The sequence below is a fragment of the Microtus ochrogaster genome, linkage group LG1 (assembly GCF_000317375.1).
Source record: "Microtus ochrogaster isolate Prairie Vole_2 linkage group LG1, MicOch1.0, whole genome shotgun sequence".
NCBI classification, from domain to species: domain Eukaryota; kingdom Metazoa; phylum Chordata; class Mammalia; order Rodentia; family Cricetidae; genus Microtus; species Microtus ochrogaster.
The window spans coordinates 48164433-48170856 of record NC_022027.1 but is presented as its reverse complement, the minus strand read 5'-3'; positions in this window follow the sequence as shown (position 1 = coordinate 48170856).

Below are 6424 nucleotides of genomic sequence, written 5' to 3'. Positions count from 1 at the left end.
TGTGTGTGTGTGTGTGTGTGTGTGTGTGTGTGTGTGTATGTGTGTGTGTGCATGTGTGTGTGTTGGGGGTGGCAGGTACCGAATATTATGGAACCTTTAAATCTAGAGCTGGGAAAGCAGAGACAAAGGCATCTTTGAAGTTTGGTGGCTACCCAGTCTAGCCAATCAGTGACCTCCAAGTTTCAATCAGAGACTGTGTTTCAAAATATTAAGGTAGAAAATACGAACAGATGATACTGAAATTGATCTCTGGCTTCTGCATTAATATATACATATGTACACACACACATCTCTGTGTGCACAAAGATACATGTACAGGAAAATGTATATACCCATACCACCCCATAATTACAGAGAGAAGATATCAGCTGTGGTAATTATTTTAAATCATTAAATGTAAAACTATGCCTGCTCCCTTGCTCTAAGTCATCAGAGGGTTAGTGGACTCCATTCAGTAGACACCTGAAAGCAAAGAACTGCAACTTACCCATTCTGCTCCAGATACACAAGCCCTTCTTGCTGTTTAATCATGCCAAACATCCTTCTGTGCGCAGGCTTCTAGCCTGACCTTTGCTGTATTCCTGACATGTTTCTATTCTATGACATGTTTACCATTGTATGTAATTTATACATTTAATTTTGTCTTCTATATAGAACAAACTATTACAAAAACAGGCCATCGGTGCTTCTTTCTATGTAACAGACTCAGCCACTTTCAGGAAGTATCACTCCACAGAACTGCACATCAGTCCTGAAACCTAAAATGGTGTGATCTGTAGTACCTACATGGGAAGCTAGCTTTGCAGTATTACCTTTGTTCAACAAGACATCTTTCAGTCCAAGACCTTTAGGAAGTAAATATAAGATTATTTCCCCCCTGTTTTGGTTTCTTCTCTTAATCTATGAACAGTGTATTCAGTGTTTCAATTTTTAAAAAGCATTTCCCCAAAATTGCTACATCTTTTATTCATATTTATATTTTTTTACCAGAACTTAATATGATAAGAAATTGGGAATTAATGCATGTGCAAGTGAGGGAAGGTTTGTCTTCATCCTCTGCACTTGCATCAATCCTGTTTGTACATGAGGACAGAAGAATCTTACTGATCAGTTATAGAATGTTTCAAAGCCAAGAAGGAATTTATTCTTTGGTTAATTTGTGTTTTTAGAGACTTATGAACACAAAATCACCTTGTCTCTTTAAGATGAAAATGATCAGAAAAGACCCAGAGCCAGTGAGATCTGTGTTTTCCAGAACTGACTTTAAACAGAGAGATAGAGGGAAGACTCCATAGCACAAGCTCCTGTTACTGCAGATGGTAGTAAAGTCAGAAGAACAGTAAATAATAAACAACTCCAATGTCAGAGCAGAAGGTGGACCACTTAAGGACTGGGGTAAAAGATGCCCAAAGCCAGAAATCAATTCTGAGAAATGTAGACTACAGGATTCTAGTAGGAAGAAAAAGAGCCAAGGTCATGAAGGCCAATTAAAGACAGCTGCAGCACGGTCCTGGAAGGGTGATCAATACCCACAGAAAACAAGTTTCCAAAAAATGCAAAGCCGTGCATATCTCCTTAATGATGAAGGCAGGAAGAATGATCGGCCCCTGAACTGGATAGCGTCAATATGCAAACGGGAGGATTTTCAGGCGCTGTCAAGGAAAATAACCGGATCACTGGAGGTTATTGCTGTTGTTATCGAAAAGCTTACATCTTGAAAAGCAAGGATAGACAATAGAGACCAGGAGCAATTGTAATGGTACTAAAGATTAAAATTCCACTTTTCTTAACCATTTTGGATGAAATTGTTATATAACTTTCCAACAGGCAGCACACTGGATATCATGATAAAGTGTTTCACTATCAGTGGTAATTTCGTTGTTAAAAAGAAAGGGAAGTGGCCTGTGAAATTATACGCATCTCTCTTAAAATACTGAATGGCAAAAATAGACGAGCTGTCTCTAATGCCCCGTGGTGGTCTGAGTGAGAATTTCCCAAGTATAATTAGATGTTTGAATAATTGGTCTTCACTTGGTGGTTTGATGTGAGTAGGATTAGGAGACATGGCCTTGCTAAAAGAAGTAAGTGTGGGTTGTTCAAAGCCCAATCACACTCCAGATTTGATCTCCCTGCTTCTTGCTTGCAGTTCAAGAAGTGAACCCTCAGTTTGTGTTTTGCCACCATGGGACCATAAACACAAGTAAGCTCTTTCTTCTCTAGCTTGCATTGGTCATGGTGTTTGATCACAGCAACAAAAAGCCTCTGACCTCCCCGAATGCATCTTTTTTACTTTTCTTTGATAAAGTGATTGATATGACAAATATTGATATTTCTCTTTTGTAATTCTCCACTGTTTTTTTCCAGTATAAATGGTCCTCAAAACATTAAATCTAGCTTTTATTCCAAATAATGTTAAACAATTCTGCTTATTTTCAAAACAAAGATTTATTTATATTCTGGTAACTAAAAGACTTAATTTTATAAGATCAATAAACAGCAGTCATATAAAATTATCACTCTGTTTGGTATGTGTATATATTGTTTTACATGTTTTTATCACAATTTTATGAGGTACAACCTATAATTAGCCTTTCTTCAGAAAAGGAGATTAAGACATGGAGAGACCAAGATTTCTGGGATGGTAAAGGGCAGAAGATATAAGTCTACTGGACTGCTCAGATCCCACCCCCTGCTGTTCTCTAGATCCTGGAAACAGCATTGCTTTCCCAGACAACAGTATCATATTCGTGAATATTATCTCAAATCGAAGAATTTAGAAAAAACGTTTAGTGCATTCCATGGTTCCCTAATGAGAGTGAAAATGCCCACATCTTGGATGAGAAGCAATATTCCATCTCTCTTTCTTGTTTGTTAGATCAAATGAGATGATGCACAAGGCTTTATGAACAACTTGGCTTTGTAAGAATAGGTTCAAAGCTAGGTATGGTAATACACACCTATAATTCCAGTACTAGGAATGCCCAGACAGGAGCATGGCAAATTTAAGGTCAGCCTAGACTGCAGAGCAACAAAACCTGCTTTAAAAAAAATAAACTAATCAACTAACCCCCCCCCCCAAGAAAAAGAACAATGCACTTTCCTGCTGGCTGCCCTCTTTATATTTTCCAAACTAAAAAGTAATCACTGCTGTAGCTGTCTTTCTCTACTTCTATGTCTCAAGAAGACCAAATAGGAGACAGTCTTCATCTTTGTCCTGTTTTCTGGAGAGACTATAGCGAGAAAACCTTAACATTTTACCTGTGAGAAAAGCCAAGTGCAACTTTATTCAGCTGTCACCAGCAAAACCATGCAGTAGTCATTACCATTAGGGGGAAAGATGAGAAATGAGAAGGCCAGGATGGAAGACATCGCATCTTAATTAAAGGGATCCTGTGTGATAGGACAAACAAGATGTAGGCAAATGTCAACATCCTAGGAGCTGGTGCTTTCACTAGACCCTCCTTTCGTTCCATCTCAGTGAAAGGCATAAAAATCCATTGCCACCCCCTGCCTGGATACTAGAACAAAAGATGTGTACTCGTGAAAGAATACCAGGTTTGTAACAGTCCAGTTATATAAGTGAACACATAGACCATCATTTTCTTGCGACAAACGGATAAAGATATGTGGGTTACAGTGAGAGAGAAGGTACAGCTTTATCACCTCCCAGGCAATGCGGCTGTGCAGCACTCAGGCCCGTCCCAGCCCCGGGGCCATCATTAGTCTTTGCACATGGCAGCAATGAAGGTGTCTCTTAAAGTAAATCATTGGAGTATTTTTATAATCTCATATAAAATTCTCTAATATTTTTTTCTAAGTTTTCCAGGTTTGGGGTTTTAATCTTTTATTATTTACAGTGTGCAGCAGTTTGAAGGAAGATGGTGGGAAGATCTGAATAAATACCCGGATGGACAAAAGGGGCAGCAAGCAATACTCTGTTAAAAACTAATAAAGTCCTTCTTTGTCTTCTTATTAATGATCTATCTCCCACTGCATGTGGTTCTACGAACTTTTACCCTTCATCATAAGACAGTATTTGAAGAGTCCTTGTGAAAAGATCTGTATTTACAGCATTTTTAACTATCAGGAAGAACTTGGGCATCTACTACAACAGAACAAATGTTCCCACTGTTTTAAAGGGTATCAGTATGGAGACAATTGTTTGTAAAAAAGAAAGAAAACCCTTAAATAAAATAAATCTGCTTCAGATTCCAATTTGACCATTAAGACTAGACACTAGCAGGGCAGGTGATGTGGGTGAAAGAAAAATGTTCAGCTTCATTGCCAAGGAGAATTTGGTAAAAATCACATGTTTCTGACAATTCACCGTTCTATTATTTATCAGACTACAGTTGGGGGAAAAGATACATCATTTTCATTTCATTTTGGAAAGTATCAAATTCCTGTGTTGCTCTGTGCTATGATTAGATCTGATTTGCATCAAGACTCAGATCAGGACTCAGAACCCATCGGTCCATGAAAGGGTTTGATCCCTATCTAGCGAGAGATAAAAGTGGAGTCAGTGCAAAAGATGAAATCCTGAAACTGCTGCTGAGTCTGTGTCCTTGTGTAGCCAGTCCTTCTGAACCCACCCCAGCACACGCAGGAAGAGAAGCAGGCGGTGTGCCAAAAGACAAAGAGAGGAAGAGGGGAGAAAATGGCTGCCGAGCTGGAGTGATTAGTGTTGAATCCAATATAAAAATGGTCTTTGTTGTATTTAAAACTTCACTGCCTTTTTTTTTTCTGTATTAGTGACAGTTACTTTTCCCAAGATAAGTACCATTTGTGCTTCTCAGAGACTGTGCTCTTTAAAAGGCTCTATGCCTATTCTGGATCCTGTATGCCATTTGGATCTTCAGTTTATTTGTGGCTCAGCCAGCAGTCTGCAAAGTGGACTGCTTGTCCTGTCATTACTCTCTTCCAGCAAGTGTTCCGCTTCATTCTGGTCTTCTAGAACATTTCATTCTCAGAAGACAAGACACAGACTCATTCTCCTCTTTTTACTTCCCTGGGCTTTTCAAACATTTTAAAAGTTTCTCAAGCAAAAAAAAATGTTTAAAATCACATAATCAGAACTGGGTCATGTTTTTAATTATAGTTTGAACTTCCGTACTTTTAGTTTGGAAGTGGAAAATATATCACAGGATGTGACTTCACACTTACACAGCCCAGACTTTATGTGCACTAATAATTTAAATGTATGAATGGAGACAAATTCAATTGTACAGACATCTATCTGGTAACTTGGGATGCTATTTAGGAAACCACAATGTCATACCCTTCTTAATACATGTTTCATCACGGAAGTCCTAATGTTGGGTTTTAAGTAGTATTGTTTCAAACATGGGCTTCTTTCAACATACAAAGACTAATAGTCTCAAGTGTTTTATGACATCCCCACTGCTCTGCTCATTTTCTTGAAAATGGCATAATTCCATCCTTCTATGTGACCAAGTTACACTCTCTTCTTTATGCACAGGATTTTCCTTTACCCAGCAAGCTGAGAAAGACCGCCAGTGTTCACAAGTCTGTTATTGTGAAATGTGACCAAGAAACACAAATGTGCAGGTATTTCTGTAATGAACCCCTACATCTGTCTTTGGTTTTTATTAATCCTGCTACAGCAAGCTGTCTTACTATTCTTAGAAAGCATTCCCAAAGCTGGTATAGGTGGGTCACACGGCAGTTCTATTTCTAGTTTTTTTGGAGTAACTCACACACTGATTTCAATAGGGGCTACACAGGTTTACATCCCCAGCTGCAGTGAATTAGAGCTTTCTCTTTGCTCATGCCCTTGTTAGCACTTGCCATCATTTGGTTTTGCTGTTTGTATGTTGGTTTTGTTTTTGGTTAAAAGTTGTTCTTACCTGGATAAGATGGAGTCTCAAGTCAATTTTAACTGTCGTTTTCCTGATGAAATCCTGATGCAGATTTTTTCATGCCTGAGTCGGTCATATGTAGTTACATTTTTTGATAACATGATTCGTTTCATTTGCTCTCTTACTGATTGGATTGCCTGATATTTTGTAACTTAATGCTTGGAGTTCTTTATTTAGTCTAGATTCTAGTCTCCATGCCAACTCTATAGCAGACAAAGATTTTTTTTTCCATTCTCTAGACCGTCTCTTCTCTGAATTGCTTCCATTTGTCAACTCTTGATTTTATTTCTTGTGTTATTAGAGTGATTGTCAAGAACGCTTTGCCTATGTCTATATGTTGAAGTGCTCTAGAGAGAATTTCATGTATTAAAGTCTTTGATTCCTTTTAAAGAATTTGTTTTTGTTTAGGGTTTCTTATTGTTTTGTACAAAGTCTGAGACAGGGACCCAACTTCATCTTTCCCACATTTCAAGCTTTTTCAGCACTATTTGTTTGAAAGGATTGTTATCCGATGGTTTGGCTCCTTTGTTGAAAATATGCTGGGT